The sequence below is a fragment of the Mesocricetus auratus genome, unplaced genomic scaffold, assembly GCF_017639785.1.
Source record: "Mesocricetus auratus isolate SY011 unplaced genomic scaffold, BCM_Maur_2.0 Super-Scaffold_100009, whole genome shotgun sequence".
Taxonomy (NCBI): Eukaryota; Metazoa; Chordata; class Mammalia; order Rodentia; family Cricetidae; genus Mesocricetus; species Mesocricetus auratus.
Genome location: NW_024429193.1, coordinates 5,524,140 through 5,536,643, shown reverse-complemented (window position 1 = coordinate 5,536,643; position 12,504 = coordinate 5,524,140). Strand labels below are relative to the sequence as shown.

The following is a 12,504-nucleotide window of genomic DNA, read 5'->3' as shown; positions in this document are numbered from 1 at the left end:
CCACAAAGCCAAGATAACAAAAAAAAAAATAAAAACGGTCTGAACCGGGTGCTCTCAGCGTGCACTCGGTAACACCCCAGGTAAGCACAGCCCATTCCTTATTCCCACTGTCTGCTTCTCCAGCAAGTCAGAGAGGACACCGAGGCTCAGAACTTCAGCAGTGAATTGACATCAGGTCTTAAGCCTGACTCTAACTCGAGTTGTGGGACTCGTCGGGATTAGAACACGCGGTTGGTCCTCTCACGGGTCCAGCCGTTAGCTTCACGGGGTTCCCACGGCTGTGGGGCACTCCTGAGACCCAGGCCCTCCTAAACGGCAGATGGACTCATTTAGTCACACCGTGGAACAGACTCAGCTGGGTTATCTCTCAAGTAAAACATCTTGTCTGCAGAGAATCGAGACTTTAAAAAGTATAGTCTGCCTGGGGCTGGCCTTGTGGAGGACAAGGGGAAGCATCAGGGGTCCATGGGCCACATATGACAATGAGACATTGGAGATCCGAGCTAGAGAGTGACGCTCAGGGCAGCACACCAAAGCCACGAGGAGAAGCTTGCGAAGAGACTGCTCCGTGTGACCCCAGCTCCAGGGGGGCCAATACCACGGTGGTCTTCCTCTGCCCTACCTGGCCCTCACCCCACTACAGCAATGAGCTGGATTCTCATAGATGCTTCTTGCTGTCTGCAATTCTCCTCTTACTTCTAAAGGATCGTGCAAGAAAATATTTTGTGAATGCACTTATGTGTGTGTGGGTGCATGTGTGTGTGTGTGTGTGTGTGTGTGTGTGTGTGTGTGTTTAAAAAAAGACATACTGGAGCCCTTGTTTGGGTTTTTTTTAAGCTGGAAAAAAAACTAAACCCGAAAACCTGCAAAAACTAAGTAGCACATTTCCATGCAGCCTCAACAAAACTCACATTATAGAATCCACTCTTCCCATAACCTGAATTATGTCTGAGACAAAAGGGTAGAAATGAAGGACTTACTGGTATTCTGAAACCACCTTGAAGCTATCTGTCTCCAGGAGTTTATGAGATGCACCATCGTAGGCCCTGTATAAAACCTCAAAAAGACAAACATTATTTTATCGTTCACCAACCCCAGTGTGTCGGCTGCTTCGTGTGAGGCCTGGCATGTGGCTGATATTAAATGTTCTGTGACAACAATGAGTAATTATGGCACTCTGGGAGGCTTAGAACAAAACGGTCTGTTGGGCTGAGAACGGTGAGCTCTCCACTGTGTGGATGTGAGGGAAATAAAGGACAATGGGCAGTTGTTGAAACGCAGTTGACCCATCGGTACCATAGACAACCCAGCTTCAAATCTCCCTTCTGTCCTTCAGCTGAGCTCTTGCCTATAGCTCTGGGCTTCGGTCTCAACCTCTGTGAGGTGAGAACCAGATCGGGTGTTAGCGCAGGGGCGAGGTGTTCATTAAACCACAGAGCAGCAGCAAGCAGCCTTGCACCTAGGATGGATGCAGTGGGCACCAGGCAAACTGGCTCCCGTCTTTATTATCTCCCCAGGTCATTTTCTCAACTCTTTTACCTTTGTGAATAGGATGTCGCCATAGCAACCTCAAGGATATTGGCTTTTCTTTTTTAATAAGACTACTCTAAACACTTAAAGCTCCTAGTTTCAGACCCAAACCTGAGTCTCCTTGTGTGGGTAACAACGCTGGGCAAGTGTTCTGCTGGATACTTCTACTCCATTATTCCCTAAAGAAAGCACTTTTTCTTACTCAAGACAGAAATGAGATCTAATTAGCATTTTTAAGGCACGACCCTATTCTAGATCCCTTTTTTTTTACAGAATAAAAACACATACATATGTAAGACATAATCTCAGACAGGAGGCTAAAAACAGCCTCAGCTTCAAAGTTAGAAGACAAAAGAGGGAAGAAACTGCCTCTGACATGACTGTAGCTGTAGTGATATTTTGTTTATGATCTAACAAATAAAGCTTGCCTGAAGATCAGAGTGCAGAGCTAGCCACACTACTCCGCCACAGAGGCCAGGCAGTGGTGGCGCACGCCTTTAATCCCAGCACTCAGGAGACAGAGGCAGGCGGATCTCTGTTAATTCAAGGCCACCCTGAGCTACATGAAGTTGATCCAGTCTAAAAGAGAAACATAGTTCACACAAAGGTGTCCTCAGCACTTGGGATTCCACGCCTTTAATCGCAGCACTAGAGAGGAATCTAAGGCAGGAGGAGACAGGAGCTCAGTGCAGTCTGAGGTTTGGTGGAGACGGACGCAGTCTGCAGATGCAGTCTGAGGACAGGACCACCCTTTCAGTCCGAGCACTGGTAGAGAACTCTCTGGCGGCTGCAGCTCTGAGTCTCTGATCTTCAGCTTTAACCCCAGTATCTGTTTCTGGGTTTTTATCATTAGTACCAATTAGAATTCACGCTACATGTCGCTTCAGTTGTAGGTCGCCCCTGACATTGTCAAGCCTTCAGTAAGAGTCTATGTAAAAGCAGCGAGACCAGAGAGAGAGAAACTGCTCAGGTAGTGAGGGCAGGGACCACAGAGCAGCAGTTCTGAGAATGTCCCTGCCAGAGGTAAAAATGTCCCTGCTCTCCAGTTCCTCGTGTTTTGCCCTCGCTGAGAAGCAGAGTGTGAGGACATGGCCAGAACTGAATGGGGGCATCTGGACACTCTCCTCCGGTTGGGCCAAAGGAAACGACCAGATCATTCTCCTTGTTATGTCCCACCCCAGCCTCTGTCACAAGTTCTGTTGATGCAAATACCCGGTTCTCCTCCTAAAGGAATGAGAGATAGTTTACCCTGGAGCCATTCTGAGTGACTGCGGCCTGGGAACACAGATGTAGGTTCCCCCAGCCCATAAACTGGACGCAGGTTCATGAAGTTTTATAGGTGACAGAACGCAGAGAGCCAGGAATGAAAGCAGATTTAAAATACCTTGGTGGGTACACCAGAGAGGCTGTTACTGAAGACAGAGGAAGCTTTCCTATCTATGACACTCTTAAGCTTTGGGGCTAGTAAACTAGAGGTCTGCTAAGGTTTTAATCTGTTAGTCACAGAATGCTAGTCCAACTCACAGGTGAATAAGGAGCCCAAGATACGGTAACTAGCCTTTAGACATGCAACAACTCAGTCCTGCACAGCTCCGCAGCCTCTGTCAGTGTCTGGACACAGCTTCTTTCTGGTTCTCCTCCACCAGCCTTTGAAGAGCCTCAGACTAACTGCCCAAGGGTACCCTGTTCCTGGGAACCCTTCCTGCCCCAGCTGCACCCCCTACCTGGCACACAGGAGCACACTTAGTCTTCCTAGGAGTCTATAATAAACTTCTCTATGACTCACAGTTTGTAATCTGGTAATTTAATTCTTTGAGCTCATAAGACAAACTCCCACAAGCTACTGGTTAGTGTCACTTTGGTGGCCAATAAGTTCTCGGGCACTCCAGATCCTTGAGCTAAGCTCACGGACAGCAGAGAAGGCTCCCCTTGACCTCAAAGACAACCCCAAGATCCCCATCTCAAAAGAACACTTGGCTAGTTTCTCTCCTGCACCAAACTGCTGTGACTTCCTCCCCAGAGACGGACACCATCTAATTCAATTGCTTCCCTCCCCTCCTCTGTCTCATTAGAACTGTGATCATCAAGGCAACTTCTCAGCCACAGCTTCCCCGTCTGTAGAGGGACAACGCTCACAAGACCGTGGCAGGAATTAGAAACACCCCTGGTAAATACTGTTCTGATCAGTACTTCACTCATCAATGGTGGTGACTTTCTGAGATGGGTATCGTCCACGAAATCACCTCAACTTCAGAGGAATCCACTTACATGACCCTGCATCCTCCCCGTGGCTTTCCCGTCTGCATGTGTGAATGCAGAACCCTACTGGGGTACGTGTGTGTTCTGGGACACAGTACATCTGTACTCAAGAACTATGGCTGAAACTGTGTAGGGGTTGCTCTAAGGAGGCAAAGAGAAAAAAAACAAAGGCTCTGATTTATCCCTGACTGGATAAGTCAGCAAACAAGACTAGCATCTCTAATCACGTTCCTCAATGGAAGTGATAACAATCCCAGGCCAGGCCCTGTGGGGCCATTGTTGGGATTCAGCACAAGCTGAGGGCTCTGTTTTATCTTCCTCCAGAGAGACAGGAGCAGTTGAGTCAGAGTCAGAGGGCAGGGTGCATCAGCACCTGAGTGAGTGAACATACCAGGAGGAGGAGGGGGGGAGCATGCCTCTCAGAGATCAGGTAAGAATCCATCCCACGTGGGGGTCGTTCTTTTAAAACAAGGGTGGGGCTGAAGGGGTTGGAGAAATGGCTTAGCGGCTAAGAGCTCTGGCTGTTCATCCAGAGGACCCCGGCTCCAGTTCCCAGCACCCCCATCGTGGTCACAACTCCCTGTAGTTGGGGTTCCAGGCCTCTTCTACCTTCCTGAGACTCCTACGCTCAGGCGGGACACGTGAAGGCTCACACATCAGTGCAAAGGTAAGTAGATCTTTACAAAATAAAGCAGAGCGCTGAAATCTTAAGGGCAGGTGTGTCTCCCCCACCCCATCCCCAGGTAGCTCCCTTTCTCCAGCTACTCACTCCATCCTACGCAGACATGGTTAGGTACCCAGAACACGAAGGGAAAGAAGCAGACACCAACTCACGAAAAATGGGAGAAGAACTTCCCGGACAAAACGGTTACTTTCCACTTCCCCCAGCGTCTACTCCTGCTGCCCCAAAACGCTAAACATGCCAAACACGCCTCACAAAACTGAAATAATTAACAGAAGCGGTTAAGGGGCAGCTGACCCCATTTTTCTTTCAGTGAAACAGTGTCCAACTTTGGTCACGTTCTTAGCTAACGGCCAACTTTTTTTTTTTGACTGATTCTTCCTCAATAATCTCGTGAATTACACATTATAAATGGTTTCTGTTGTTCTGAACATTGACTGAACATCAGATCTTTGGTGGTATGTCAACTGTCTGACCAGAACCCCGTAACGTGTAGCTTTCCTATGACCATTAGAAACAACTGCAAAATTCCGCTTTTAGTCACTCGCTCGCTTGGTATAAAGAGGCTGTCCTGCCTTTAATTTGGGCTGTCTTCATTCTCCTACTATGGGAGACTGAAAATATGGCCCGGCCATTATTAAATTTTTACTTTGCAGCACCTGGGTGTCAGCTCCTGGTTTTTGAGACCAGAATGACACAAATCCCAAGCAAGCAATGGGAGCAGGAACACCTGGCCCCTTCTGGTTCCTCTGCTATTGTGCTAGCCCCCAGTCAGATGGAAGCATTCTCATCCCCAAATTGCAGGAGAAGAGGGAACGATTCAGAAAGAAATACTGAAATACTGTTTGAAGATTCCTCCCCCCCCCCTTTTTTGTCGTAGAAGAAGAAAAGAACAAGCGGTTAGTAATTTGAGTTAAAACAAAGAGGAAAAAAAAGACATCAGAATCCATCGGGTCTTTTGTGGCGGGAGCATCCGCTGAGGTGCATTGAGATGGTCTGTTTAGAGGAGTCATGGTCCTTCCTTTGCCTTCAACGTATCAGACACAGTTTCCACAGCTCATCATTAATTCCCAGGCCCGCCTCACTATGAGCGTTTAATCACGGCAGGACCACTGGTGTTTCACCGGGCCCAAGGGGGGTGTTTTCAGGCCCAGATTTTCTCGTTTGCTCCACATAACACACTGATGTCTTAAGAAAGCAGCCAGACGCAGCTCGCTAGTCAGCCTCCGGCGAGGGGGACCAAGTTCAGCACCTTGACTCATAAAGACAAGACAAAGCAAACAGAAAGAGAAAGATCTGCCTTCACAGATAATTACAGGTTTACACAGTTGAGGGGATTGGGGCTCCGAGCTCCTGGTAGAGCAAGGCTTGGGAAGAGAATATAAGGGAGAGCATTCCCTCTGTATGTGTAGAGAGAAATCCTGCAGGAGCAATTTACCGTCTTAGCGTCATCAGTGGGCACTTACAAGGGACCCAGGAGCAAGAAGGGAGGAGGGACAGGTGGGTCTCCGGGGCTCACTGGCCAGCAGCCTAGTCAGTCTGTGAGTTTCAGGTTCAGTGAGCAGCTCTGTCTGATCTGTGATAAACACCCTGAGGAAAACAACTTGGAGGAGAAAGTGTTTGCTTGTCTCACAGTTCCGGGCGGCACACAGTCTGTGGGGAAAGCAAAGCAGCAGGAACTTGAAGAAGATTTGCCACATCACACCCTCAGTCTTCAGCAGATTGCAGATGACGTCACACAGCCTGCTAGTGTCCAGCTCGCTCCTTTCCATCATGGGCCTGCCCGTGAAACAGCGCGACCCCACATTCAGAGCAGTTCTCCCCCCCCCTCACTAAACACAATTAAGAAAATCCCTGGGCTGGAAAGATGGCTCAGAGATTAAGCGCACTAACTGCTCTCCAGAGGATCTGAGTTCAATTCCCAGCAACCACACGGTGGCTCACAATCATCTGTAATGAGATATGGCGTCCTCTTCTGGCATGCAGATATGAATGCAGGCAGAATACTGTATACATAATAAATAAATCTTTAAAAAAAAAGAAAATCCCTAATAGACACGCCTTTATAGTAGACACAACCACATAGTAGACACATCCACATAGTGGACACACCCACAGACCAATATAATATAGAGTTCCTCATTGAGGCACCTTTCTCAAATCATTCAAGACAGTATCAGGTAGACGAAACTATCATCCTGTCCCAACAAGAAAAATTAAAAGAGGCATAGGGGAAGACACATGATCACATCAACCTCTGGTTTTTACAGACAGACACACACACATACACACGCATCCACAGAGGAACGTGCATATATACACCACACGAACACAGAAAATAATGGCATGTAGATGCGTGTGCCCCTCCCTTGGCTGGGGAGATCAAATATACCCACTTTTCTTTACAGTTCACACACCTCTCCTTTGAGCTCGTCCCTTTCCTACGTCAGAGAACAGCATTCCTGAATGCAGTGATCTTCCAGGTCACCCTGCTTCTGCCCGGAAGAATTCTGTTTTACATAACTCTGTGCTGCACACTAGTACATTCATACGGGAGTACTCTTTTACAGCTTGTGTATTTTGTCCACAATTATACATACATGATCCCTTTACATGCACATGTAAGGATCAAGGTTGCTAGTTTTCACTGCTACGCAATTTTTCATTATTATCTCCACACCTCTCACTCGTGCAAACATTTCCTATCCGAAACTTTCTTCCCACTCAAAAAATAAACTAGTGCATTTCCTCAAAGCTTTCCTTGGGAACAGTCTTTTGGTTTTTTGCATAAGGCTACAGAAGGAGGACTGAACGGGGGGCACTGAGACAATGGTTCTGAGTGTGTGTCAAGTGTGACTTTTATGTGGCTCTTTGTTCTGAGTATAATGGGAAGACTCTGGGACATGGGTCCCCACAATGGTCTTCTTTATAACATCTGCGAATGTTTGCCACCAGTGAGCTTCCAATAGAATCCAACCGTGACGGATAGAAATATAGGTTAGAAAAGGCTATCATTCAAATTCATGATATATGTTTCTTCTAAAAGTACTGTAGAAATGAGTTTACCAGGAAAGTCTGTCTGAGGAGCCAAGCTCCCTTTAACCCCCAATCAAGAGCCACCAAAGTTGCTTGGATCCATCCTGTCCGATCCCACAGCCTGGCTATGATTCCCACGCACAAAAGGCGTAAACCTAACTCGGCGGCCTTGCGAAGCTTTCATCTTTGATAGAATGGTTAAAGGCCCCATCATCGTGAGCTCTGGCACTAAGAAGCTACTTCAGCAGCCGAGTGGACCAGGGCTCTACGGCCTTGAGATGCTTCATCAGTTACGGACCATTTGGCTGGCAGTGAAAGAAACCAATGGTGTTAACAATAGGGAAATTTATTATCTTGCAAGGGAAATCCAGAGGGAGTCAGCTGATTCGGTGCCTCGCCGTGGTCATGGAGACCTGGGGTCTTCTGAACACGGCTACACTTCCCCCTCAGCCGGCATCCTCCTCGAGTACAGTGGGGGTCCAGGTACTACATCCAGGTTACAGAAGCACTGAGAGGAAGAAGAGGGACACCCAGCTTCACAGCTGTACCCCAGAAACACCCCCCTGGAGACCCCTTCCTGCCTCGGTCACCCTGCCGTGTGTCTAAATTACCAGCCAGAGCTGAGTCGTGTGACCAACACTGACCCAAGCATGAGTGAGGTCAGTCGAGCCAATCCGTAGGCCTGGGGTGGGGGCAGCTCCTCTGAAACACACGGTTGTGGGGGGAGGAGGAGACACCTAAATAAAAGAGAGTTCTGTGGGGGTGCCTGTCGGTCCTCTTCAAACTTCAGGCTTGCTAAGGGCATCGGTCAGAGAAAGGGAGCGAATTCCAGCTCTGACTTGGAGTGGGTTGTGACTGAACACTGGAAAGGAGCAAGTTAGGGAACGAAGCTGTGGTTCTTTAAGGGTTTTGTGTCTAAGGGTCCATTTTGGCAGGAAGGCAGGACAGCAGGACCAGTGCCCGTCTGTGATGGAGGGGGGATGCTTGCTCTACCACCAAAGACCAGGAAGCAGAGAAAGGGACGCCGGCTCCCAACCGTCTTTCTCTTTTCACTCGGTCTGGAGCTCTAACCACCCATTTTAGTGTGGTCTTTCTCGGTTAGTCTTTTCTGAGGAGAAGCCTTCATAGACATTAGAAGCGTATCTCGATGGTGTCCTAGGCCTCTGTCTCTCTGTCTGTGTCTCTGTCTCTCTCTTGTCTTTTTCCTCTGTTTCGTACTCCCTATCTTTGTCTCCTTGCCCCGACTCACTGTCTCTGTGTGTCTGTCTTTTCTTCTCTCTACCTCTTTCTCCCTGTCCCTCTGTCCCTCTGTGTGTCTTTATTCCCAAGTCTCCCCCATCCCTTTGGAAGTCTGAGGATAGTTTTACCCAGTTTAAAAGAAAGACCCCAGGGCAATCAGTTACCTGCCTCACCAGCTGCAAATGAGGAGGGTGAGGAGACAGAGGAAAAGGTCACGCCCTTTGGACAAAGCAGCACAGAGGCCCATCAGTCGCAAGGCAGGGAGCTTTAGCAAAAGAACAAGGAATCCCAAAATGCGCGAGAAGGCTCAGAGCACAGACAGAAAAGGAAAGAGAAATAGTAGGCTCAGCAAAGTAGACTGATGAAGCCACAGGACCACAGTCCTGGAAGTACGGCACTGGGGCAGGGATTCCAGGGAGGGGAAGCGCATGGCCTTATCAAAGAGGTAATCATTCCACCATGAGCAGGACTTAAGGCGAGCCCACCATCCTAGAGGCGGTCCCTTAGCCCAGTCGTTGGCCAACTCAGCTGCAATGCTAGATCTCCACTTGGATCAGGGTTTTTCCCTCTTGACTGGAAGGAACTAACTCCCCCTCAGTAGGCCTCTACTGCCCCTGTGCGCTGCCCCACGCTGAAGAGGTAACCCTGAAATCACTAGGGAGGTGGGCTGGCACAACCCATTCTCACCACCAAAGTCCAGCTCCTCCCAAGCTACCCGCCTGAAGGGATCAGTAATGTCTGTGGTCTGGAGTTCCAGTCCCTACCTTACACACAGACTTCAGGCAGGATGCTTGTTGGGGACAAGGCTCCCCCTTTCCCCCACCCCCGGTTTCCAGCCAGAAAAAAATCTTAGATGCTTCTGGAATGTCTGCTTTGGGGGCCCCTGACTGTCTGGTTTCTACCTCCTGACCTCCTGTTCTCAGCATCATCCCGCTGAAGAGGTCACCGCTGTTAGAGAGTGGTCGTGGCGGTTGGGACCACCCTCCCTCAGAGGGCCTCTCTAAAAGGTCTTGAAAGTACATCCAAGGTTTGTCTGCTGCATAACTACTCTGAGTATTTCTTAGTCAAGCTGACCATAGAAATTAACTATCACAATCTCCGTCACTCAAGAAACAGCTCTATTTCAGTCTCCCAGTGTCTGAGGACTTCTGATCCACAGAACTCAAAACTCAGCAAAACTCACCCATACCTGGTGGCTCCTGGACTAAAAGAAAAATTTGGGACATGATACCGGAGCTGATTCTTGTTAAGGATGGCATGTTCATGTTCAGTCTAGCCATGGTCTGATTTGTGGGCTCCAGCACACTCCCTGTAAGGTTAAATGACAGGTTGATTTCCAGCACTTTCTGGACATGTTCCCTAACGTTCAAAGAGAATTTTAAGGCATATGGAATTAGGTAACTCTGCAGACACTTCCTCGAGTTTCTTCTCCTTCAGGCCCACATGCCTGTCAGGGAAGAGAGCTTTCTTCTTCCTTGGGGTCTGGGGGAGCAGCTCTTCTGGGGAAGAAGGCATGGAGGCTGAGCGACCGCATGAGTGTGAGGATCTCCTTCATGTTTTCACAGGTCAGGTGAGTGAGTGTGGACAGGAAACAGCCCAGCTTATAAAACCTTAGACTCTGCCCCCAGCAACCTGCTTCCTCAACAACAACACCCCTAAAAGTTCTGTAACCTCTTCAAACAGCACCCCCCACTAGGAACCAGACACAAGAGCCTGGCGGGGGTAGGGTGAGGGGAAGGGTCTCTCAAGCCAGCGTCCTTCCTTCCCAGTTTCCAAGTATAAAACGCATCATTTTTCATTTCCAGGCCAGCTTGGAAAACACAACTCCAACTTCAAGTGGGTCGTGTAGATTAGCTAGAACATTAGCCGGGTTTCCCGATTGGCAGGTACGCATTTGCCAAATGCTGTTGATAGAGACACCGGATATCCTGCAGGACACTTGTCTGATCCCAATGATTGCATATACACTACTTTCACATTAAAATGTCATGAAAGAGAAATGGATTTTAGAAGGATGCCAGTATACCCGAAGGTGTCAGTTCACTTGAGACAGAAGTCTTCAACAGCCTCAGTTGAAGCGAAAATGGGTGTGAGAGATAATAAGCAGGCACTGAGGGAAAACCTCAAGATGACATTCCAGGTAGAGGCACAACAGGGACCGGCTGCTGTGACTGCTCACTAAACCACAGGCCAAGGCTCGATGTCACCCAGGGGCCCCAGGACTCCAGGGCTTCCCTAGCCAAGGGGAGTCCTGATGCCCAGATGAGTCCCCAGCCATCCTTTCTTCTCCTCAGTGAGGCTCATGCCTCATTGTCTCTTACCTTATTGCCTCCTTGTCCCCGCCCCATTCCCTTCTTCAGACCGTGAAACGATGAAAAGTACTTTACAAGTCCCTCCTTTACAGGGTGGAGACAGGGCACAGCTGTTAGGAGCAACTGCTGCTCCCTCCTGAGGGCCAGGGTCAGGATCCAGCGTGCTCATAACAAGCCAGAGAAACTCTGAGGAATCCAGTGTCCCTTCTGGCTTGTGCATGTTCACAAGCATGTGCCCCTGCACACACACACACAGGTGTGCTCACACTCAGACACACACATGCACACACATGTGCCACACTCAGACACATCCACACACACATGTGTGCCCACAGTCAGACACACACATGCACACAGGTGTGCCCACACTCAGACACACTCACACACACACACACACACACACGCACGCACACACACAGGTGTGCCCACACTCAGACACACACAGGCACACATGTGCACACACACACACAATCTTCTGAGAAAGTACTTCAGGAAAAGACAGGATAACTGTATCCCGAGGAGTGCTGGCTGTCTGCTAGCTGTCACCTCAGAGCATGGTTCTCCTGGCTGTCTGCTGGCTGTCACCTCAGAGCACGGTTCTCACTCACTAGCACACACTCAGCCATTCTCTGTCTCCCTCCCCCGCCCCTTGGAAACTCCAGCCCAGGAGTGGAGCTGCCGTGGAATTGCTAGACTTTCTCACTCAGGCAAGTGTGGTTCTCGTGAGAAAGAGCCAAAGGCGTAGAAAGGATTAAGGAAGCTCTTAGGGAGGAGGTGGCTGTGGGGTCGGGAGACTCTGACGTGGGGGTCACTGGAGTTGAACATCCACTGAAAGGGTTTGCGCTCTGCATTCGCAACGGGGACTGCATCATGCTCTAGAACCATGCTGGGCACAGGGGAGACATTTAGTAACATGTTGCTTAATTAAATGTGGATGAGTGGCAGAGAAAACAGAAATACAGAGAAAACAAGAAATTAATTCGTTTTTCTTCTCTTGTTTTTTTTCCTTTGAAACAGGGTTTCTCTGTGTAACATAGCCCTGGCTGTCCTGGAACTCATTATGTAGACCAGGCTAGCTCACGCCCACAGAGATCTACCTGTGTCTGCCTGAGTACTGGGATTAAAGTTGTATGCCACCACGATTGGCTAAGATCCAATTGAGTTATTTTTTTTAGTCTAATGAAGATTTGTCTCATTTTTTATTTACTTCACTTACTGGGCTGTGAGAAACCCTGGAGTGTTCTAGATCTGCTACTTGTGGTGCTGGGATTGGGACCAGGCTTGTGACTACTAAGGAGGAATGTTTCCACAAGAGATGTGGTCATGGGGTGTGAAAAGTCAAAAAAGTCTCCCTACGGCACTCTAGCACCTTCTCGTAGGCCTGCGAAATCCAATGCTCGAGTTCACCAGCTGGAGTGCGGGGGGGGCTTGTAGGGACAGTGGGTT

The 12,504-nt window shown here is 49.0% G+C and overlaps 1 long non-coding RNA gene across 1 annotated transcript; it reads right to left on the bottom strand.

Moving 5' to 3' along the window:
• Nucleotides 1–7,836: 7,836 nt before the first annotated feature.
• On the bottom strand, nucleotides 7,837–8,247 carry LOC121142279. Its single transcript, XR_005879258.1, has 2 exons — nucleotides 8,152–8,247; nucleotides 7,837–8,015 (listed from the first exon to the last, which is right to left on the bottom strand). It is a non-coding gene; the product is annotated as an uncharacterized LOC121142279 (long non-coding RNA).
• Nucleotides 8,248–12,504: the final 4,257 nt, after the last annotated feature.